This window comes from Eptatretus burgeri, chromosome 13 (genome assembly GCF_056783735.1).
Source record: "Eptatretus burgeri isolate ZD-2024b chromosome 13, Ebu_testis_v1, whole genome shotgun sequence".
NCBI lineage: Eukaryota > Metazoa > Chordata > Myxini > Myxiniformes > Myxinidae > Eptatretus > Eptatretus burgeri.
The window spans coordinates 20,499,402-20,523,219 of NC_140973.1; the positions used below are offsets into that span (position 1 = coordinate 20,499,402).

A 23,818-nucleotide genomic window follows, 5' to 3' on the forward strand; every position below is an offset into this window, starting at 1 on the left:
GACTCTGGCAAGTACGTTATTAGGCCGAGGTCACATTTGCCACGGCGGCCGTGGGGTCTCCAAAATCTACGGCCATTAGCAATTATACGGCGACCGCAGTATTTCCACGGTCACACAATGTGGAAGTCACATGTTTTTATTTTTCGGGGAGCTGCACGGCGTATTTATAAATTGTGGAGACCGAAAACTTGGGGTTGCCGTACGGTCTTTGATTTGATGTCGCACGGTGACCTTAAGAGGGCCCTGCGGCGGCCATAGAATTTTCAAGGTAGCCTCAAGGTGCCCGTAAGGCGACCGCAGGCGAACCCTAAGGCGAACGTGCGGCCAGACGGATGGTAACGAATTGGTTAATTTTTTTTAACCATTTCTTTTGTTTCGGCTTGTCGAATTGCTACGGCGAACGTAAAAATGAAAAAAGTTATAACTCCACGTTACGATTCCACGGCGACCTTACGGCCTGTAAAATATAGCCAAACGGCGTCGGGCCACCCTGAGGCCACCGCAGAAACTATGCGGCCGCCGCACGTTTCTGTTAATTCAGAGGGTGTACGGCCGCCGTATCATCGCCGTAGAGCAAATGTGGCAGGCCTTATAGGGCACGGGGTTTGAACCTGGGTTTCTCTCCATCATGAGCCAAATTGGTTCAACAGGGAACGATAAACGCTCATTGTTGCCCCCCCCCCTCTGACATCACGTTCAGTCTCACTATATCGGCATCAGCTTGACATCCTGACACATGTTGGGGTGGGAGATTGGGATAACACGGTGCGTTTGTTACTTACACGAGGCCATGCTTAAAAATGTATATAAGAATGGCAGCGTTTCCCCCTCCCCACTTTCCTTTCTACCTTCCCCCATTTCTACCCCCCCCCCTTTCGACCTCCCAACCCCCTTACCACCTCCTTTTTCCCACCTCCATTTCCACCTTCCCCTCCCACCCCCTTTCCACCTCTCTCTCCTACCCCCTTTCCACCTCTCTCTCCTACCCCTTTCCACCTCCCTCTCCTACCCACTTTCCACTTCCCCTCCCACCCCCTTTCCCCCTCCCCCTCCCTCCCACCCCTTTCCCCCTCCCCTCCCCCTCCCACCCCCTTTCCACCTCTTCCCCTCCCACCCCCTTTCCACCTCTTCCCCTCCCACCCCCTTTCCACCTCTTCCCCTCCCACCTCCCTTCCACCTCTTCCCCTCCCACCTCCCTTCCACCTCTTCCCCACCTCCCTTTCCACCTCTTCCCCACCTCCCTTTCCACCTTCTCCCCCTCCCCCTCCCCCACCTCCCTTTCCACCTCTTCCCCACCTCCCTTTCCACCTTCTCCCCCTCCCCCTCCCCCACCACCGGACACCCCCACCCCCAATCACCACTCGAATGTGTCCCATTCCAAGTCGTAACATGAGCCTGTCCCCCTCTCTCGTTGTTATTATTTAATTATTTATTTATTTTAAGTGCTCGATAATGATTTATAAACCTTCTCTACAAAAAGTGTACATTTATGACGCTGTAAGAGAACTATGGAGATGGCATAAAGATTGTAGTGTGTGTACTGTGGATTACATCATGTGTTTGCACAATGTGTGCTATTGATACAGCGAGGAATTTATATCCAAAGCTACCTTTTGCAACACCCCTGCCCTCCCCTCCTCACCCCTCCTTCCTCCTTCCTCTCCTTCCCCTCCTTCCTCCCTCACCCTCCTCCTGCTCCTCCTCGTCCTGCTCCTGCTACTCCTGCTCCTCCTCGTCCTGCTCCTGCTACTCCTCCTCCTTCCCCTTCTCATCCTGCTCCTCTTCCTCCTCCCCCCTCCTCCTGCTTCTCTCCCTCCTTCCCCTCCTCCTGCTTCTCTGCCTCCTTCCCCTCCTCCTGCTTCTCTTCCTCCTTCCCCTCCTCCTGCTCTTCCTTCTCCTTCCTCTCCTCCTGCTCCTCTTCCTCCTTCCCCTCCTGCCCTTTTGCCCTTCTGCCTCCGCCCCTCTTCATCCCCGTCTCCCTCCCTCTCCTCCACCACTTGCCCTGCATACTCCACGGACTGAACCCCTATTTAGCTCCGACACGAGACCCACATTGCATTGAGGAATCGGATTACACGATCTATCCGGCGGCTGGAGAGGATCAATACTTCTAAATATAATCGCTAAATAATTGAGAGGGTGAAAGAAAGCTGAAGCTCGTCCAGCAAGTGTCGTCATAGTGAACCGGAGACTGAAGTTTCTCTTTGTTTCCGTGACGTCCAGTCCGGTGGAACAGGAGAGATCTGCTATTCCATACTTTAACCCCCCCCCCCGACTCCCCCGTGCACATGCTCTGCACCCGGATCATTCTGAAACGTGACCGTTGCTTCTTTTGAGTAGTGGTCTGAAACGTGACCGTTGACTCCTTTAGAGTTGTGGTCTAAAACGTGACCGTTGACTCCTTTAGAGTTGTGGTCTAAAACGTGACCGTTGTCTCCTTTGAGTAGTGGTCTGAAACGTGACCGTTGACTCCTTTGAGTAGTGGTCTGAAACGTGACCGTTGACCCTTTGGAGTTGTGGTCTAAAACGTGACCGTTGACTCCTTTGAGTAGTGGTCTGAAACGTGACCGTTGACTCCTTTAGAGTTGTGGTCTAAAACGTGACCGTTGACTCCTTTGAGTAGTGGTCTGAAACGTGACCGTTGACTCCTTTGAGTAGTGGTCTGAAACGTGACCGTTGACTCCTTTGAGTAGTGGTCTGAAACGTGACCGTTGCCTCTTTTGAGTAGTGGTCTGAAACGTGACCGTTGCCTCTTTTGAGTAGTGGTCTGAAACGTGACCGTTGCCTCTTTTGAGTAGTGGTCTGAAACGTGACCGTTTCGATCTTTTGAGTAGTGGTCTGAAACGTGACCGTTGACCCTTTTGAGTAGTGGTCTGAAACGTGACCGTTTCCTCTTTTGAGTCGTGGTCCGTGTGCTGCTCAGGTCGTTGATAAATGTCTCGGTCACATCATTAAGTCTTTCATGTGTATATTATATATTTAATTTCCATTGGTTTATATTCATTTTGCAAGTTTCTCTCCACTGGTGAAATTAAAGACCCCATCTGTATAGTGTATTATGTTCGCGAAATGGTGAAATTTCTGCAGCTCCCCCTCGCCACCCTCCTCTGTCCCCTCACACCGCCCCTGTCCACTGCCCTGTCGTTCTTTTCTTCATATCTATGTATTTGAATCCAAACTTTGCTGGACTTGAGATGTTATTTATGACTTTTGCTTCACACAGTCCTGCGTATTCGGTGGAATTGACCCGGGTTTGGCGTGCCGGTCGTCAGTGCTGCGCTGCGGCCATGCATCAAACGCTAGACCTTTACCTCTGGACGTAATGGCTGCCCAGTAGCTTGAAGCTCTGATCGGGGTGAGTTTTCCCCATTGCCTTCCCAACGTTCCGTGTAGACTTTCTATTTCCTCGGTGGTGCCGTGCCCATTAACCCTGTCATCATATCCCCTCCTGCTTTGTCTGGGCCTCGATCCAGGTCGCTTCTCACCGTCGCGTTGCGGTCTTTCTGGCGAGGCACGACCGACGGAGAGCGAGAGAGCTAGCGTCGGGAAATTGACCGCGAAGTTGGAAATGGAGACTTCACAAGAGTACATATTTGGCTCGGGTGGGAAGTACATTGGCTCTGCTTGCCACGGATTCAAATCATAAGGGATGTGTCTGTTCAACGTGCAGACGATTTAGTGACTCGATAATCTGCGGCCTGTCAATCCGGTTAAGTGACTTTTCGGTACGACTACATCCAACTTCAAATCCCTCGGTGTCCTCAACAGCTCGACGGTGATCGCCTTCTCAAAGGAAATGACTTTGTGGTTGATGACTCCTCGACCATACGAAGCCATTTACAAATCCTCGCCTTTCAGTAACATATGAAACCTTGTGTTGGCTTAATGGTTCAGGTGGCTGCCTTAAGATCTCTGGGTCTTGAGTGTTGGTTGAACGGTTCAGGTGGCTGCCTTATGATCTTCGGGTCTTGAGTGTTAGTTGAACGGTTCAGGTGGCTGCCTTAAGATCCCTGGGTCTTAAGTGTTGGTAGAACAGTTCAGGTGGCTGCCTTAAGATCTCCGGGTCTTAAGTGTTGTTTGAACGGTTCAGGTGGCTGCCTTAAGATCTTCGGGTCTTGTGTGTTAGTTGAATGGTTCAGGTGGCTGCCTTAAGATCTCCAGGTCTTAAGTGTTGGTAGAACAGTTCAGGTGGCTGCCTTAAGATCTCTGGGTCTTAAGTGTTGGTAGAACAGTTCAGGTGGCTGCCTTAAGATCTCCGGGTCTTAAGTGTTGTTTGAACGGTTCAGGTGGCTGCCTTAAGATCTTCGGGTCTTGTGTGTTAGTTGAACGGTTCAGGTGGCTGCCTTAAGATCTCTGGGTCTTGAGTGTTGGTTGAACGGTTCAGGTGGCTGCCTTAAGATCTCCGGGTCTTGAGTGTTGTTTGAACAGTTCAGGTGGCTGCCTTAAGATCTCTGGGTCTTAAGTGTTGGTAGAACAGTTCAGGTGGCTGCCTTAAGATCTCCGGGTCTTAAGTGTTGTTTGAACGGTTCAGGTGGCTGCCTTAAGATCTTCGGGTCTTGTGTGTTAGTTGAATGGTTCAGGTGGCTGCCTTAAGATCTCCAGGTCTTAAGTGTTGGTAGAACAGTTCAGGTGGCTGCCTTAAGATCTCTGGGTCTTGAGTGTTGGTTGAACGGTTCAGGTGGCTGCCTTATGATCTTCGGGTCTTGAGTGTTAGTTGAACGGTTCAGGTGGCTGCCTTAAGATCTCTGGGTCTTAAGTGTTGGTAGAACAGTTCAGGTGGCTGCCTTAAGATCTCCGGGTCTTAAGTGTTGTTTGAACGGTTCAGGTGGCTGCCTTAAGATCTTCGGGTCTTGTGTGTTAGTTGAACGGTTCAGGTGGCTGCCTTAAGATCTCTGGGTCTTGAGTGTTGGTTGAACGGTTCAGGTGGCTGCCTTAAGATCTCCGGGTCTTGAGTGTTGTTTGAACAGTTCAGGTGGCTGCCTTAAGATCTCTGGGTCTTAAGTGTTGGTAGAACAGTTCAGGTGGCTGCCTTAAGATCTCCGGGTCTTAAGTGTTGTTTGAACGGTTCAGGTGGCTGCCTTAAGATCTTCGGGTCTTGTGTGTTAGTTGAATGGTTCAGGTGGCTGCCTTAAGATCTCCAGGTCTTAAGTGTTGGTAGAACAGTTCAGGTGGCTGCCTTAAGATCTCTGGGTCTTGAGTGTTGGTTGAACGGTTCAGGTGGCTGCCTTATGATCTTCGGGTCTTGAGTGTTAGTTGAACGGTTCAGGTGGCTGCCTTAAGATCTCTGGGTCTTAAGTGTTGGTAGAACAGTTCAGGTGGCTGCCTTAAGATCTCCGGGTCTTAAGTGTTGTTTGAACGGTTCAGGTGGCTGCCTTAAGATCTTCGGGTCTTGTGTGTTAGTTGAACGGTTCAGGTGGCTGCCTTAAGATCTCTGGGTCTTGAGTGTTGGTTGAACGGTTCAGGTGGCTGCCTTAAGATCTCCGGGTCTTGAGTGTTGTTTGAACAGTTCAGGTGGCTGCCTTAAGATCTCTGGGTCTTAAGTGTTGGTAGAACAGTTCAGGTGGCTGCCTTAAGATCTCCGGGTCTTAAGTGTTGTTTGAACGGTTCAGGTGGCTGCCTTAAGATCTTCGGGTCTTGTGTGTTAGTTGAACGGTTCAGGTGGCTGCCTTAAGATCTCTGGGTCTTGAGTGTTGGTTGAACAGTTCAGGTGGTTGCCTTAAGATCTCTGGGTCTTAAGTGTTGGTAGAACAGTTCAGGTGGCTGCCTTAAGATCTCCGGGTCTTGAGTGTTGTTTGAACAGTTCAGGTGGCTGCCTTAAGATCTCCGGGTCTTGAGTGTTGTTTGAACAGTTCAGGTGGCTGCCTTAAGATCTCCGGGTCTTGAGTGTTGGTTGAACGGTTCAGGTGGCTGCCTTATGATCTTCGGGTCTTGAGTGTTAGTTGAACGGTTCAGGTGGCTGCCTTAAGATCTCTGGGTCTTAAGTGTTGGTAGAACAGTTCAGGTGGCTGCCTTAAGATCTCCGGGTCTTAAGTGTTGTTTGAACGGTTCAGGTGGCTGCCTTAAGATCTTCGGGTCTTGTGTGTTAGTTGAATGGTTCAGGTGGCTGCCTTAAGATCTCCAGGTCTTAAGTGTTGGTAGAACAGTTCAGGTGGCTGCCTTAAGATCTCCGGGTCTTGAGTGTTGTTTGAACGGTTCACGTGCCTGCCTTAAGATCTTAGAGTCTTGTGTGTAAGTTGAATGGTTAAGGTGGCTGCCTTAAGATCTTATGGTCTTGAGTGGTGGTTGAACAGTTCAGGTGGCTGCCTTAAGATCTCCGGGTCTTGAGTGTTAGTTGAACGGTTAAGGTGACTGCCTTAAGATCTTAGGGTCTTGAGTTCAAGACCCTGTCGTTGTGTTAAATAACACCAGGAAGGTTCACTCGCCCAATCATCCTTCCGTGAGGTCAGAAAAATTACCAGCTTACTAAAAACCGGGGGCACTGCATCAGCAGCGCAGCTGCCCTCCCAATAATGATGCAACCAGCAGCCACAGGCTGTGTACAAAATGATAAATTAACAAATGAGGAGTTTTCTTCTTCTTTCTGTTAACTTATCGAAAACGTGTTCAAGGTTTGTACTCCTCGCGAATCCCAACGGTGCTTCATTGCGCCGGTTGATCGGTGCCGAGATGTTCGAACCGGCCGAGCAGCAGATGAAATGAAATACCTCGGGCTCGTTTCCCTTGAACCACCAGAGGACACTGCCTAGGATAAGGGCCGGTTTGATGCCAATTTGGAGTTAATTTGAACATGGCTATCAAGGTGGTCGTAAAAATAATAACTGTCTCTTGGGCCTTCAAGGCAAATTTCACTTGCTAAGAGTCAATCTGGGTTCATCGGGCCACTGTGTCCAGCATGCGTTTTATATGGCCTCGTGCCTCCTTTTAAGGACTTGCCAAGATGGGATCTTTGGATCCTGGCCATGCAATGATGAGCGCTTACAGCATACCCAAGTAGCATCTCGTGTGAAATGTCACAATACATTGTGCTTACTAACCGTGGATACATTAAGAGCTCTCAAATACGGTTCATTAACATCTGTGCCTGCGTCCCCGATTCTATGTACGTGTTTATCCCTCTTTCTCTTTTTTTATTATCGTCTTTACTGTGTTCACAATTAGCCCCGCATTGTTCCTGATTGGACAGAAGAGGCGATTGTATTTGGTTTGTGCGTCAGTGAGGGTGTGAGTGTGTGAGTCCGTCGGAGTCGAAGAAGGTTCCGCGGCCCTAACGTCACCTCCTACTTGCTTCCTCACTGCAGTCCGCATCGCTCGCTCAACGTCCTAGTGTTGATTCCAACCATGGTTCGACATGCCTGGTGTTGGCTTAATGGCTAGAGTGGTGGGCTTTGGATACTAGGGTCCTGAGTTCAAATCCTGCTTGGCTGTTGAATTAATACCAGGTGGGGTTGACTGCCTGTCATCCTTCTGTGGTCGGTAAAATGTCAGCTTGCTGGTATTCTGTAAAAGTGGTGAGTTGTCCAGTATTGTGACCAATAGCCGAAGAGACTGCTGTGGCAGCACCAATGCTCTGCACAGAGTTTGGTCCCAAATGGACGGATGGTTCTACTTGACTGCTGATGTGGATTGACACTCACCTTTATGAGAAAGAGTAATTCTTCATTTTGGATGACACATACCTTAGTTCAACTATTATAACTTTATTTGTGAAAAACATACTGAAATGTGTTTGGTTCTTAATTCCCACCCCTCTGGATTTGGAGAGAAAAAATTTGACTGAGGTCTGTCCAAAGGGCGGAGGAGCTCCTTATGAGCCAACGGCCATCCATATCTAGTTCCCAACTGTGTCTGCGGACGTCCTCCTGCAGTTGGGTTACTTCTTATTAGGAGGTTGGTGGTAGCATTTGCACTCCGGCCACCGTAAAACCCTTCATTCCACAAAACATTTCATTCCAAAACATTCCAAAAAAACAAGACGAGCATAAAAAAAATCTGAAAACCCACTCCGTGGGAGTACCTCCTGTGCAGCTTCCCTCCTGTGCAGCTCACCGGATGATGGGATTGGGGCAAAGCCTTCGGGACCCCCAATCTTTGATGATAGGAGGGAAATCACTGGGAAACATTCCCGTGTCAGATTGCGGGAGAGTGTGCCGGGGTGGTGCTGAAGTGTCGTCTACCAGACGGCGGTCTCCTTTGCTTAACCTGAGGTGGTCCTTTTGGGTGGGTGCCTGGAATGTCCTATCCCGAAGAGAGGATGATCACCTGTCTCTGTTATCATCTCGGCTCAAGTGTTTGGACATTGGTATTGCAGCACTCTCTGAGGTTCGGAGACCGGATTGCGGCGAGATCATGGCGGGTGGTTACACCGACTATAGGTCTGGTCGCTCTGATGGTTACCATGCCCAATGAGTTGCTGTAGCTGTGTCCAATCAGCTGACTCAATTGATAATTGAGGTAACACCGGTCAACGAGCGTATAATGAGACTAAGGATTCGTCACTCCTTGAGTGTCATTTCCCTGGTCTCTGTATATGCTCCGACTGAGGCCAGTGATCTCACCGTGAAGGACGCATTCTATGCCACGCTCAAGTCTGGTTGATCAGTGCCCCAGGCGAGATACACTTCCAGTCTTGGGGCATTTCAATGCATCAACTGGAACTGCGAGGGATGGTTATGAGACATGTGGTGGTCCCCATGGCTCAGGAACTATGAACCAGAATAGCACTAAGTTCCTTGACTTTGCAAGAAGTCATGGACTTAGGGTGGCTGGTTCATGGTTTCAGCGCCCACAAGCTCATCACTGGACTTGGTATTCCAATGCTGGCGGTGTGGCAAAGGAGATTGACCATGTCCTCATTGACGGTCGCTGGAGGATGATCCAGAACTGCAGGGTCTACCAGAGTGCTCAGTTCCTCAATACTGACCACCAGCTTGCTGTAGAAACTCTTAAGGTACAGCTTAAATCCAGGAGAATGGTACCATCCCAGCCTAGGCTGGATGTTGGCAAGCTCAAGGATGAGAGGGTAGCTGAGGAATTTGCGAACAGGCTGAGTGGAGATTTGGGGGGGGGGGGGTTTGGGTGCTTTGGGGGATCTTGAAGAGTTGTGGGGTACCTTAAAGACACCGTCCTTGATGTTGCCGGTGGATGTCGTGGAATTCACAATAGGGCGAAGAACAAATTTGAGCGGTTTTACCAGGCTGATCCACCAGCTGTCAAGTTGGACATCAGGGTTGCTACAATCCCTATTGCTGACCCTCCAATCAACTGGACTTTTCAAAATGACCCAACATCCACCTTCATTTGTGGAAAAACAGGCTGCGGTGAACCGGTTGAAATGGGGTAAAGCTCCAGGGATCTGTGGCATCCATGCTAAACTTCTCAAGGCTGGTGGAAATGCTGCACTCGTGTCGTTGCACACAGTTCTGTGCTCTGCCTGGAACACAGGCATCATCCCAACTGACTGGAAGAGGGGCCTTGTTGTCCCTCTCTGGAAAGGGAAGGGTGATCACCAAGACTGCAACAACGACCGAGGGGTGACACTGCTCTCGGTGCCGGGCAAGGTCTTTGCTCAGATAATTCTCGACAGGGTCCGCCACCATCTGCTTGAGCACCAGTGTCCAGAGCAGTCAGGCTTTACACCAAAGAGGTCAACGATTAACCGTATCGTTGCTCTTCGGGTCCTCACCGAATGCAGTTCGGCAGGGGCTTCTCACAGTCTATGTTGATCTCTGTAAAGCATTTGATTCAGTGAATCGGGATGCGCTCTGGAGGATTCTTGGCCTTTGTGGGGTGCCACCAAAACTGATCAATCTGATGTCTGAACTCTACTCTGGAACTGAGAGTTCTGTGAGATGTGGTGGTACCATCTCTGACTTATTTCCAGTTGCTACTGGAGTTCTTCTGGGGTGTGGATTGCCCCCCCCCCACACTTTTCAGCACTTGTAGGGAGTGGATTTTGGAGAGGATATCGGAGAGCTCAAGCCTGCGGTGCATCGTTTGGGAATGTCAGGATCTCTGACATTGATTTCGTAGATGATGCATTCATGTTTGTGGAGACTTTAGACATCCTTTTGGGGGCTCTCGAGGTGCTGAATGAAGAGTCAGAGCTGCTGGGATTATGGGTTTCCTGGGTCAAAACTGAGATCCAGGCTCTCAATGACTTCTTGAATGCTGCTATCCTGTCTGTACCTATTTGTGGTGAGGATGTTGGGGTTGTGGAGAGATTCACTTACCTTGGCAGTGATATTCATGTCTCTGCTAGCTGTGAGCCAGAGGTCATCAGACGTCTGGGTCAGGCCTGGGAGTCGTGGATTCACTGGGTCATGGGGTGTGGCGCTGCCTATACCTCTGCGGGAGGACAAAAGTCTGAGTCTTCAGGTCCTTGGTGCTTCCAGTCTTGCTCTATGGATGTGAGACTTGGACTCTGACCAAGGATCTGAGACAGACTCAATTCCTTTGGTACTAGGTTTCTTCGGAGAATCGTTGGCTATCGCTGGTCGGACTTAGTGTCCAACGAGCGGTTGCTGAGAGAGACTCAAATGAGATTTGTTACCTGCATAGTCCGTGAGCATCAGCTGCGGCTGTGTGGACATGTGGCTCGTTTTCCTGACGCTGATCTTGCTCACCAGATTCTCTCAGCGAGGGAGCCTCGTGAGTGGAGGAGGCCAATGGGCCGACCACGTGCCTCGTGGTGGCAGCAGGTTGATCAGCATCTCACGGAGATGGGGATGGCCAGACGGAGGCCCACTGGAGTCGCAGCGGAAAGTGAACGCAGCGATGTGCTGCTCTGGCGTATGATCCCATACCTTACCTGAACTGATTATACATACCCCAGTTCAACTATTATATCTTTATTTGTGAAAAACATACTAAAATGTGTTTGGTTCTTCATTCCCACCCCTCCGGATTTGGACTGAATTTTTTTTACCGATGTCTCAACAAAAAAGTCCATCCAAGGGAAGACGCACACATTCATGCCTGACCCAGCACAGTGCACGTTAAACACCAGGGTGACAGTTTGTAGTTGGGTAGAGATTCGAACCTTGGTGAGCAACTCACAGGTGAGTGAGTGGTGCACACGAATGTTGCTGGTCATGTATTTGTCACCATTTTTTTATTACACCTATGATACCTCTCCCTCCCCCCCTCACCCCCATGGTCAGCCCACCCCCACTTGATTAAAAAAAAAATCCTTCATCCACTTCTGATTTCAAGTATGTTTGCCAAGATTTTGGAATTTTATCGTTTTTCTTTCAAGCACACGACATAATGGAGGTTTATCATGTAAAGACCTGCAGTCCATCATTATTTCTTTCCACTTGCTTGTTACGTCATCTTTGTGACGTTGTTACCCTCGCAGGAGAGGGTATTGCATTTGAGTCCGTTTGTTTGTCTGTTTGTGAACACAGAACTTTCGTGTTGTTCTCCATAACCGCTTGGCTGATTGAGATGAAATTTTCACCATTAGTGCGACTAATCATGTAAAATGTTGTTTGATAGTTATAACGTCATAGGTCACGTTCTGTGGCAGCCATATTGGAAAAAACAGCAAAAATTTGGACCTCTGTATCTCTGAAACCGCACCAAGGAAAAAAAATTGAAACTTAGCACATAGCAAGTACTCCCCCTGGGGATTGAGTGTGATTTTTTTTTTATGACGTCATAGGTGACTTGGTTATGACGTAATAATTGCATATGTAGAATGCCACATCCGATCAGTATGAAAAATTTTAAGGGTCATCTAGGGATGAAAAAAATGGTCCACAGAAAAAAAAATTTCATGACATCGGTCAACTGATTTGGCAGCCATATTGTTTAAAAAAAATAAAAAAACCTTCAAAAATCTTCTCTGAAATGGCTGAACCACTCATCACTTCCAGCATTAATAAAATGGCAGTTCTAATTATGTCTCGTATTAATTATGTAACACGCCAGTACACAAACACCACACAAAACTACACAAACACAACACAATGCACCACACAAAACAAGTTCTGGTGAGGGTCTGCAATCTCCGATTGCTCTTTTTTATTTAATTTTAATGTGATCTTGGTCTCATGGAGGAACTTGTACATGCATCACATGCAGGGCAAGGACTACATAAGAGACTTCCCCCATGAATTACAAGGATATATCAGGAGACAATGGAAAATAAACGTGTGTGTGTGTGTGTGTGTGTGTGTGTGTGTGTGTGTGTGTGTGTGTGTGTGCGTGTGTGTGTCTGTGTGTCTCTGTGTGTGCGTGTCTGTGTGTCTGTGTGTGTGTCTATGACCGCTGTTTCTCGACAACCACTGGTCCGATCTAATTGAAACTTGCCACGTATATTGCTGGGGACCTGAGGATGTGCCTTTTCAAGGTTTGATATTAATCGGACAAGTGCTTCTCAAGTTATGGCCATTTATTTACCAACCAATGACAAGACACGTTGTTGCGTGGGCGTGGCCGATGGGGAAGGGAAGCTCAGCCGCGGTCCTCATTACGGGTTACAACGTACGGACTTCCGGAGAGTGATGACTTCGTGTATTCTAATAATTTCTCGATTCATGCGCATTTATAGATAAACACAATGCCCCAAGTTATGATCGTTTTCATGTTAGACGGTGCATAAATTTCGGTAACATCAGAGTGCTGGTATGCTACGAAACAGGAAGTAAAATTTTTTTTTCTCTCTCTTCTCTTCTCTTTTTGTTTTTCCTTGCCACGACATTGCGAAAAGGTAAAATACGTTGGCGCTAATTGAATAATTGGGTATTAAAACTAAATTGCGAATAATCGTAACTGCGAATAATATGCGAACTTCCGGGTCACACACGTCCGGGCACGCGAGAGCGAAGAAACAGCCTGTGTGGTTGTTGTTTGTTGCTCGCGGTTTGAATATTTTTTTTTTTTATTTTATTTTTTTTACGGGCACGTACTAGTCGAAGTCAAAATAATAGATAAGGAGAACACAATTAAATAAATATCACAGAAGATAATCTACTTTTTAATTTATTTATTGAGCAAAATGACCCAACATTCAAATTTCTTTGTCGGAAAAAGTATGTTGCGCCTACTATTGGTTGCCGAAATATGCAGATATGTATATATGTACAATATATATATATATATATATATATATATATATATATATATATATACATACATACATACATACATACATACATACATACATACATACATACATATTACATGATTACACAGGATTAGAACTTTCTATCCGAGCATCATAAGCTGTATGTGCTCTGACGGAATTCCAAACAGGCTGAAAATTGATCCCCTTTTTGAGTGGTAAGAGCCAAGAGGGATTTTATCAGCACCATAGCTCACCTGACAGACACCATTTTGGTTCCAGCATGTCAAATTCTCTTGAGGGCATTTCACAATCAGCTAAAAAATATGGAGCAATTGTATACTGAAACCAGAGCATGGAGAATATACTTTCCTTGAAGGTTATTCGTGAGCCAACTGGGTTTTATTGAAGCTGTCGTGCAACGTTTGCCAAACTCGGTGATGTAATGCTTGGAGTGTCCCCTTCTGAGTCTGGGTGGTCGGTCGTTTGAACCCCGGCTGAGTCGTACCAAACACTTTTCAAATGGTATGCGCTGCTTCCTTGCTTGATGCTCAGCATTTAAAAGAGAATATAGCATGGACGAACACCATTTCACAGACATGATTGGCCTTATGGCCTCCTGTATTGAAGTTCCTTGCAAGGCAACTCATATTGTATTGTATTTTTGTACACCCTCCCCAAGTCCCACGAACTTACTCGCCTTCCACGCCCCCAATTTGCACGCATTCTTAAGGAAACCTTCACCTGTTTGCCCTCCTCAAGTCTATACCGGTTACTCACCTGCATTCACACATTACATCCCATTATTCTCACGAGTGTGGCATCGTCTCCCTGTGTCCATTGTCTCATCCTCCTCACTTCAGTATTTCAAAGGTTGTCGTTCACATGCACTCACCCAGGCAATCTATGATCCCTTTGAAAACGCTGATTCCTTTCCATACCTTTCTTTACTAGGCCATTGAGATTCCTTGTTTGTGTTATACCTCCTCTCCTCCTTGTTAATGTCCATCCCATCCCTCTTAGCCACAATACCCTCGTGTAGTTTTTAGCTCGCCTGTTCGAAGAACAGAGCTATAGCGATACCCCCGGCGTGAGCGTCAGCTTCAGCATCAGCGTCAGCGTGAGCGTGAAAATGTTAAAGTTTTTGGTGCAAGTTATTTTTTCCTTTCTAATGTTTTTATCTATCACACTTTTTTTATACGCCTGATATATATATTGGGGCGTATTATGTGATACAGGGTCGTCTGTCTGCCCGTCCGTCCGTCCGTCCGTTCCTGTCCACACTCTAACTCCCAAAGTTTTCAACTTTCACGGTTCATATTTGGTACATAGGTACAGACTGTGGAGACGGTGTGTCGTGACATACGTTCGTCATCTAAAGTGGTTGTAATGGCAACCAGGATGATGTTTCCATCTGTTCCTGTCCGCACTCTACCTCCCAAAGTTTTCAACTTTCACGTTTCATATTTGGTACATCGGTACAGACTGTGGAGACAGTGTGTAGCAACATACGTTCGTCATCTAAAGTGGTTGCCATGGCAACCAGGATGCTGTTTTCCATGTAGTAGCACAATTCTGTATATACCTTCTTGTTCGGGTGTATATTGTGCTCACTTGCGCTCTTGTTACTGATTACAATATACAAATACATATATTGCTTAAAAATTATTTGGATCAGACTTCACTGCAATACTTTATAAAAAAATATTAATTATTAGACTAGTCTTTTAAAAGCGATAAATGTATAAACAGGCGAGCATTGGGTGTCTTTGACACCAACTCTGGTTAAACCTGTTGCCCTTTATCGTCTGGCTCTTCCATGAGCCTCTTGTAGAAAAGACTCCCCTAACCCTAACCCTAACCCCAACCCATAGTACTGCCTTCAGCTGGATTTGAGAAATGAATCTGAGCTGGGATGCCAGTCTGCTGTCCTCACCTCGAGGCCAGCACCTGACCGTGTATGTAAGATTGCATAATGACCTCTTCAGCACAATGAGGAACAGCACTGTGGATCAAGATTGATGATGCAGTCTTATTGGTGCCAGGAGCCAGTGGTTTGGTGCATTGTAACTTAAATATAACTGATTCTTACAAAAAGATATTTTCACTTGTATTACACATTCGGAATGCTAGGAAGAAGAAGATGATCGAAGGTAAACCTATCGGCAAACGAGGAGTGCGTGAAAAAACAGGCACATGGTTGGACATGGAGACGCAGCTTCACGTGCCTCGCCCATGTCTCTCCGGGGCCAACCGGCCTATCGGTCGCCGAACGTGCGGCGAATATGGTCCACTCTTATCCTGAAGATTTATACCGCCTCCGTCCTCCGTGTGTAATTAAGCGGCCCTAATCCGGCACGCGCAGCCCGCAAACGACAACATTTTAATTTAAATTAGCCCAAGATTTAGGTGCGAATTAGCAGGGCGGCCGTAAGCCTAGGGAAAGCCTCACAGCTCACGGGGACCCCTGAGGGAGATTAACGGAACGGTGCAGATGGCAGCCAAAGTTGCGAGAGGGTTTTGGAACGTGCTTCGGAGAGCCCATGTATATAAGTCGATGCCTTACTTTGGGTCCAGGCCACAGAAGGTTGGACTCGCCTACTCCTGGATTACGCCATAATGTTGTTGGTGTTCACATCCCATCATCTCTCGGATCTAGCTTTGTGTCATGCTTTATGGTCTCCTGATACAGGTAACGGTGACGACCCTCCAAGCCTGGCCAGACCAGAATTTAGCTGGCCAGACCATTTGAGGAGTCTGTGAAGTGTTTACCTGCGCATTTCGTTCTGGAAGAAACAAATCTTTTGTTGGATGTGTGTTACATTACAGATGGCTTTGTGTTGGTTCAGAATAATTTCTGAAGGGTCATTTACTGGCTATCGGTCAAGCTGTAAATATTTGTAAGACCTCTTATTGTGTCGCATGCTTGGCCAGGTTAAGTGTGTGGCCTGTTGTCAGCTTTGTGTCCTGCAATGAGCCGGTGCCAACTTGTACAGGTTACGTGCTGAGGTCTAAGTCATGGCTAGAGAATAAAGTCCGAGAAATCTTTGTCCCAGGTCTCTGCTCACAAATTAAAGAATTCATGTTTGGGTTTTGGTCTTGCTTTGTCTCAGCCAACTACAGAATTTCCAAGGATAGGATAGGAAGCCCCACCGGTCCGTACAATGTCATCCACATCTCAAAGCAATTAGCCGCAGTTGTCCAGATTCTAGTTCACATGGGAGTGTCCAAAGCAAACCAATAATAAATGATGTTCTTTTCACACAGCAGCCTTAAACCGACATTCCCGATGTGGAATTTCAATGTGAGCCGCCAAACTGCGTCCAAGTAAACTTGTGTACCATAGAGATGCGATGTGACGTCACAGACTATCGTTGCTTTATCACGACGACTTATTGTTATTATTTACCTCCGCCACCGAAGGTGGAAGGAGGTTATGTTTTCACCCCTTGTTAATTGCCAGGATCCTTCGGATTTCGGCAATTATGTTGATCGGTTGTGTGTGTCATTCTGTTTGTCTGTCTGTTTATTTGTGTGTTTGTTTACCCTGTAGCAGCCACGCTGTTTCAGCGATCATGACCAAACTGGGTACAGACGTCGGCCATGGTCCAACTTAGACACTTGTCGTTTTTGGTGAATTAGGTCAAGGTCACCGAAAAACCGAAATTCTTATTTTCGCAATAACGTCCGCTAAAATGGTCGTATCGACTTCAAACCAAATCCAAAATGTGCATCTTCCAATTCTGCATCCAACCATATGTCTCATTGGGGTGTCACACCAACATCCTTCTTTGCGGTCGGGGGTCGAAGGTCAGGGGGGTCGGGTCAAAACTTTCAAATTGCGATAAAAACACCATTTCAAGTCCGATTGACTTCCAAGTTATGATCATGACCAAACTAAGTGCGATAACTCATTAAACAGTAGCACTATCGACTTATAAGAACCAAATTGATTTCCAGGTTTTTGTTTTTTCAGACATCATGGAGATATGACAAAGTTATTCCGGCAATTCCTTGCTCACCGATCAATTTCATCTTTCTGTTTGTTTGTCTGTCTGTTTGTCTGTATGCAGGATATCTCAAAAAAGTTGTGGACGGATTGGGATGAAACTTGGTGGACTTGTTGGGTCTGTGACCAGGAAAAGTGATTCGATTTTGGCGAAGATCCGAATTCGGATCTGGACATGAGAATTATTTGATTTTTAAGTGATTCTTCACCATTGAGAGATGGGGCCAAAATCGATATCGTCCTGTATAGCATGATATCTCAAGAATGTATTGGGCCTGATAAATTATACTGGATCAGGTATTGTGTGGCAGAGGTATGCATTGCCTTCCTATGATTATCACACCTGGGGATCTTTGACATCCACCAGCGACCAGTGCTGACAGACCAGCCCTCCAACCTAACAGCCATCCGAGGGATGGCACAGACATTGATGTATTAATCTGCATGCGAAACACCAGTGTAACTACTGTCCAGGCCACACAGCTCAAAGGTGAGTACATGTATACCCCAATAAGCGAACCTGCCATCTCTTTTGTAGCGACAACTGTGTCCGCACAGACTGAGTGTATGTTTGCAAATCCGTCGTTCATGTGGTGAAAGTCTTTGAACTGACACGTGATCGATGCACTAGTTTCTTCATGTGAAATTGAGGTTTTCTTGTAAACCTTAGTCTGGATTCAATTTAGAGGAGGTTGCTTGTATGGTTTTTAGATCCTCATGAGGATCTCTAAGTCTTACTCACGTTGTTGTTCTTGTAGACTTTTTTGTTTCACAGCCCACGGTTTTCATCGAAACTTCCTGAAACTTGGCGTATATATGTAAAAATACCCTGCGCAGACAGAAACCATCTCCGATTTTGAAAATTCCTCCGAGAAAAAAAAGTTATGACGTCAAAATATCTCCGCTAATGGAAATCGCCTAAAAATGATCTCAAACTAGGCAAGCTTTTTGAATTCTGTTTGCGGGAATCGAACAGGGCATGAGCAGAGATGAATTACCGCACATATGATACATCACTATGACGTCATATCAATATTTATGACGTCATTCCTATTTTTTGACATTTTTTTGTTTCACAACCCAGAGTTTTCATCGGATCTTCGTGAAACTTGCCATGTATATACAGAAAGCCCACGCGCAGGCAGTAACCATCTCCAATTTTGGAAATTCTTCCTAGAAAATAGTTGATGTCATAATATCGCCGCTAATGGAAATCGCCTATACCATTATCTTCGAAACTGGGCAAGCTGTTTGAATTTTGTTTGCGGGAATCAAGCCGGGCATTAGCACAGATAATTCATCGCAAACCTGATGCATCACAATGACGTCATATTCGTTTTTATGACGTAATCATGAAGAGGACGAGGATCTTAGCTCATTCAAGCTTGTTTTTTTTTATTTTTTTCAACAACCATCACAAGTTTTTTTTTATTTTTTTTCAAACTGCCCATAGGGGGATCAAATCTGTGAGTCAATATGTGCTAATTGTAGCTTCAAGTGCAATGCAGAACTAATGTGGTATTTAATACCTGCAAATGCGAAACACCTGCAGATCCATGAAAATCTGTGCTCATCAGCCACACTCCCCCTATTTCCTCCCCTCCCCCCCCCACCCCCCACACATGGATTTCAAGGGAGAAAATGATGTATGCAAGATTCGATATTTAAACGGCTGTCTGTTTATTATATTCGCTGGGTTGAGAAAATGGGAGGACAGAGAGAGAGCGTGAAAGGGGCAAGGGAACGTATTTTCTTCTGGGGGGGGGGGGGGAGCAAAGAACAAAAAAAAAACAGTTTGCGGACGTAATAAATAGACAACCCCCCCCCCCAAAAAAAAATAAATAAATAAATAAATAACAATTTCCCAGAGTTCTGGAGTACAAATAATAAAATGATGGTTTCCAAGCAGGCCAAGCATTTATATATATTTATTTATTTATTTTTGTTTGTTTGCGTTTCCAGGCGGCGATGCAACCCAAAACGCATGGTTCTACACCGCCTATAAATCGACCACTTAATGACGAGCATTTACACCATAAGCAAAGCTGTTCGCTGTTCATTTTCCGTTTGAGCGCAAGAAGACGTGGGGGGGGGGGGGCTTCAGCGGGCTCTGCTAATTCACATGTAAAGCGTGTATTAAAACAATCCAATTATCATTTCCCAGCGCGCAGCTGAAATTTACAGCTTCCGACCAGCACGTCCCTTTAAAATATTAACATCGAAGGCGGCAGAGATGGATGTCCAAATTAAGCGCTTTACATTTTGAGCGCAGCGTTGCGCAATAAATAATTTTGGCAGTGACAAACGGCGGGGAGCACCCCCCCCTTTCCTCCCCCGCCCCCCTTTTCACTCATCTCTTTCTCGACTACCCCCACCTCTTCATCTCCGAGAGCCTTTCATCGTCCGCAGGTGCTGTGCGAATTCCATGTACACAATGCACCTCCATCTTCCCACTGATTAAACACGTCAAGCCTCGAGTCGAGCCAGGCGTCCATAGCCGAACATCCTGGCAAATTGTCCACTCTCGTGACTGTATAAGTGAGGAAAGAGAGGACAGGCTGGAGTTGAAGGAGCAGAGGTAAAGATTGAAGCGAGAGATGGCTTTTTTTTCTTGACAGTGATGAGCCCAAGAGGCTGACCCTGCCGGGCGAGGGAAGCTAACCAGACTTGAGCCTGGTATAGATTGCTCGAGTGGTGGTGGGCCACCAGGATTGTTAGGCATCGGATTGCCTCCTGTTGGCATCAGGCTGGCCACCTGTCTTGTGGACCTTTGTGGTCTCGTTTGTCATTGTTCTTTGTTGAAAAGGGACAAACAATATCATGAAAATGAGAATCCCCATACTTACTTTCCCCCTTCCTCTGCAGCGTGACCCCAAACCGCTCGCCCCCCTTCCCCGACATATTATTCACAGAAGCCCCAAGCTCGATTTCTTGTCCCTGTACGGATGCACGACTGCACGTTGCTTTTCAGCACGTCATGTTTTGAGCTTCGATAACCTGCAAATCGTCGACTTTCAAATTTCTTTTGCAATCCTCTTCTTTATTCTCCCCCCATTAACCCCCACCCCTTCCGATTTAATTCACTTCTGGCTCTCCACCAACTCAACACATCTTTTCATACATGCTGTTTATATAAATAGACCTTTGGTTGCAATGAGTGTTGAACTTGAATTGTAGTTTAGAGTTATGAATGCAGTATGATTGCAGGTAAGGAGATTGTGGTGGGGTGGGGGAGGAGGGTGGAAGGCAGAGAGGAGGAGGGTGGAAGGCAGAGAGGAGGAGAGGATGGGGTTGAAGAAATGCATCATCTGGTTTCAAGGCCTTTCCAATTATCTCTCCATGGCAGCCTCGAAGGTTACAGCTGAGAGGCTAACGTTACCTGTAAATACTAACCGAGGGTTACCCAGAGGTGTTTGAGTCCGAACTTTGAGACAATTGTAATGTCCAGTGGTGCACATATCTTGCAGGTTCCACCCTATACCTGTAGGCAGGTTTCCTCATGGTCTAGTGGTAGACACATCTCGTAGGTTCCACCATATACCTGCAGGCAGGTTTCCTCATGGTCTAGTGGTGGACACATCTCGTAGGTTCCACCATATACCTGCAGGCAGGTTTCCTCATGGTCTAGTGGTGGACACATCTCGTAGGTTCCACCATATACCTGCAGGCAGGTTTCCTCATGGACTAGTGGTGGACACATCTCGTAGGTTCCACCATATACCTGCAGGCAGGTTTCCTCATGGTCTAGTGGTGGACACATCTCACAGACTCCACTATACCTGAAAGCAGGTTTCCTCATGGTCTCTTTGTCGAAACCTCTCCCTTTATGTATGATCAAACCCATTGTCGTTTGATCACTTGTGTTTATGATGAAGCTATGCTATATGACTATTTACATCACAGGTTTGTTTATCCAACTTTACTATCATGATCACTTTGTGATATCGTCGCTCGTTATTGATCTTCCAATGATTTTCTAATCGCTGGAAACTCAATAAGACAGAACACATGATTTTGACGTTGTGTCGTGAGGCAGAACCTAGACCTTTGGAATTTGTGGTGTGAGTCAGCCAGCTTACAGTCCCATATGCTTGGATCTCATTTCTGGGTCTTGCCGTCATTGCTACCAGGATCCTGTATTCTGGACCATGAGCGGAGTTCTCTTCTCTACATCAGAAGTAGGGCTGTCAATTCTAACATAAAAGAACCTTGGTCATGAAAAGGATCTACAGTTGTACGCGCTTGATTATTTTCACCAGAAGCAGATTTTTATGGTTTCTCTCGGGATTTGTGCCACTCGAGGATGTTTGATTTGTGGACCCCCTGAGTAGGTCATATTCGCAGGTGGCAAAGCTCATCGATTTTTCACAGTGTGTAAGCAATGGGACAGCCGGTGCCGACACAGCATGTTGGAGTTACCAGCTTATTGTAATGGCACGGGGACTATGTGGGGACAGGAACACTCAACATTGTTCCCGAGGGTCTGCATTCTGACTCCCAAGGCATTGCACGGCACGCCTTGCACCGAATGACAGCGGCGAGCCATAAGGTGCTCCGGCGCAGCCAAGAAACCACTCTGGCAGCTATTACAGGCCCAGAGGGGCTCAAAGGGACATCACATTAATGGAGACATCCCTGAGATTCAGCAGAAGCAAATTTTAAAGGAGATGTTTATCAAGGCTCGTCGTCATATAGCAAAGTATGTGACATGGATCCAAGGTCGTAATTAGCATGTAGTATGTCTCCTAATTAATGGTGGGGGCTACAGGATAGTGCATCGGAGGGAGAGTGTGATCACTTCTCAGCTGTCTGATATGTTGGGCTTGATCTGTTGCAGAGTTAAATGCAATGAAAGCTGCAATTTCTTTTCCAGTACTACCAAGGGGGGGGGGAAGGGAGGGGTGTGCCATCTCAGATCTTCAGAAGTTACATTAAGCAGGCTGTCCCACCTGCATTTATTTGAACCTGCAAAATTTCCTGTCTTTTGCAAAATCTATGATGTTATACAGAAACCTTTTCAACCTGCTCGACGGAGCAATGAGATTGGTTGGTGTATATCAGTTGCTCAGGGGCCAAAAAAATACAGAATGTGCCAAACTCTGCCAAAAACGATATATTACACGACATTTGAAAAAGTTGTGGACGAGTTTGACAAAACTAGGTGGATGAGTTAGGTAGGTGACAAGAACACACCGATTCGATTTTTCTTCAGGTCCGGATCAAGATCCGGCCTATCGGTGGGATACAAAATGTAAACTGTACAGTCTGGCGGAGGAACCAAGTGCCGTTCTAATTACCCTCGTCGATGGAGAGGGTATTGCATTTGGGTCCATTTGTTTTTCTGTCTGTCTTGTTTGTTTGTTTGTTTGTTTGTCTGTCTATTTGTTTGTTTGTCCGCACAGAACTTTAGTGTTTTTCTCCGCAGCCGCTTGTCAGTTGAGACGAAATTTTCACCATTAGTGTGACTACTCATGTAGAATGTTCTAATGCTAATTATGATGTCGTAGGTCACATGGTGTGGCAGCCATGTTGGAAAAATGGAAAACATGTGTTAAAACATGTATTCCCCATCACTACTGGATCACAAATTTGGAGTTTCATGTCGATTGATTAAGCGGTTCCAGAGAAAACATTATTTAATATTTTCTAAAATCCAATATGGCTGCCAAACAATGTGGCTTATCAATTATTCCTTAATGATCTTGTGCACGCATTCCTTGGGGAGCATTTATGTGAAGTTTCCCCTCGATCTGTACAGCTGTATTGGAGAGGAAGATTTTAAAATGTTTTTGGGTAAATCCAATATGGCTGCCAAACCATGTGATCTGTGACATCATATGTGTGAACCTTTTGTTCTCCATGGTTAGGTGGTCATATGTGTAAAGTTTCGCCTCAATCTGTTCAGCCATTTCAGAGAAGATTTTTGAAGGTTATATATATATATATATATATATATATATATATATATATATATATATATATATATATATATTTTTTTTTTTTAAACGATTTGGCTGCCAAATCACGTAACCGATGACGTCCTCAATTTTTTTTCTGTGGACCATTTTATCCCTAGATGACCCTTAAAAATTTTCATACTGATCGGATGTAGCGTTCTCCATATGCAATTATGACGTCATAAAAAAAAAATCGCACTCGTTCCCCATGAGTCCTTGCTGTGTGCCAAGTTTCAATTTTTTCCTTGGTGTGGTTTCAGATAGAGGTCCAGTTTTGTTCCCGTTTTCCCAACATGGCTGCCACACCACGTGACCTATGACATCATAATTATCATTAAAACATTCTATACGAGTTGTCGCACATATGGTGAAAATTTCCTCTCAATCCAACTAGCGGTTGCGGAGAAAAATACCAAAGTCCTGTGCGGCCAGACAAACAGAAAAACAAACAAACAGAACAGTTTGTTTGGTATCTCACTGTCAGGCTGCATCTGGAATCAGACCGAACCAAAATCCAATCAATTTGCCCTTGTCACTCACCAAACCTATCCACCAAATTTCGTCCGAATTCGTGTATACGTTTTTGAGATCTCCTGCTCACAGACAGACAAACAAACAAACAGCCAGGGGGTGAAAACATAACATCCTTGCACTTTTGGTAGCGGAGGTAATCAGGACACACCTGAACAAAAAGAACAATGGAAAGAGGGGGAGGGGTGAGAGGGAGAACACAACAACAGAGTCGAGGAACAAAATAGAGGAATGCTTGGAGGGATCAGGGACACG

At 46.2% G+C, this 23,818-nt stretch overlaps 1 protein-coding gene across 6 annotated transcripts in view; it reads left to right on the forward strand.

Annotated features, from left to right (window-relative positions):
* Positions 1-23,818, forward strand: part of LOC147014014 (estrogen-related receptor gamma-like) — a 203,059-nt gene that overhangs the window by 16,120 nt on the left and 163,121 nt on the right. For 3 of the 6 annotated variants that reach the window (XM_085851577.1, XM_085851575.1, XM_085851578.1), the window contains exon 2: positions 3,224-3,355. The exons of the other annotated variants lie outside the window; for them this stretch is intronic. The gene's annotated coding sequence lies outside the window, so the exon portion shown is untranslated. The remainder of the gene's footprint in view (positions 1-3,223; positions 3,356-23,818) is intronic. 6 annotated transcript variants of the gene reach the window in all.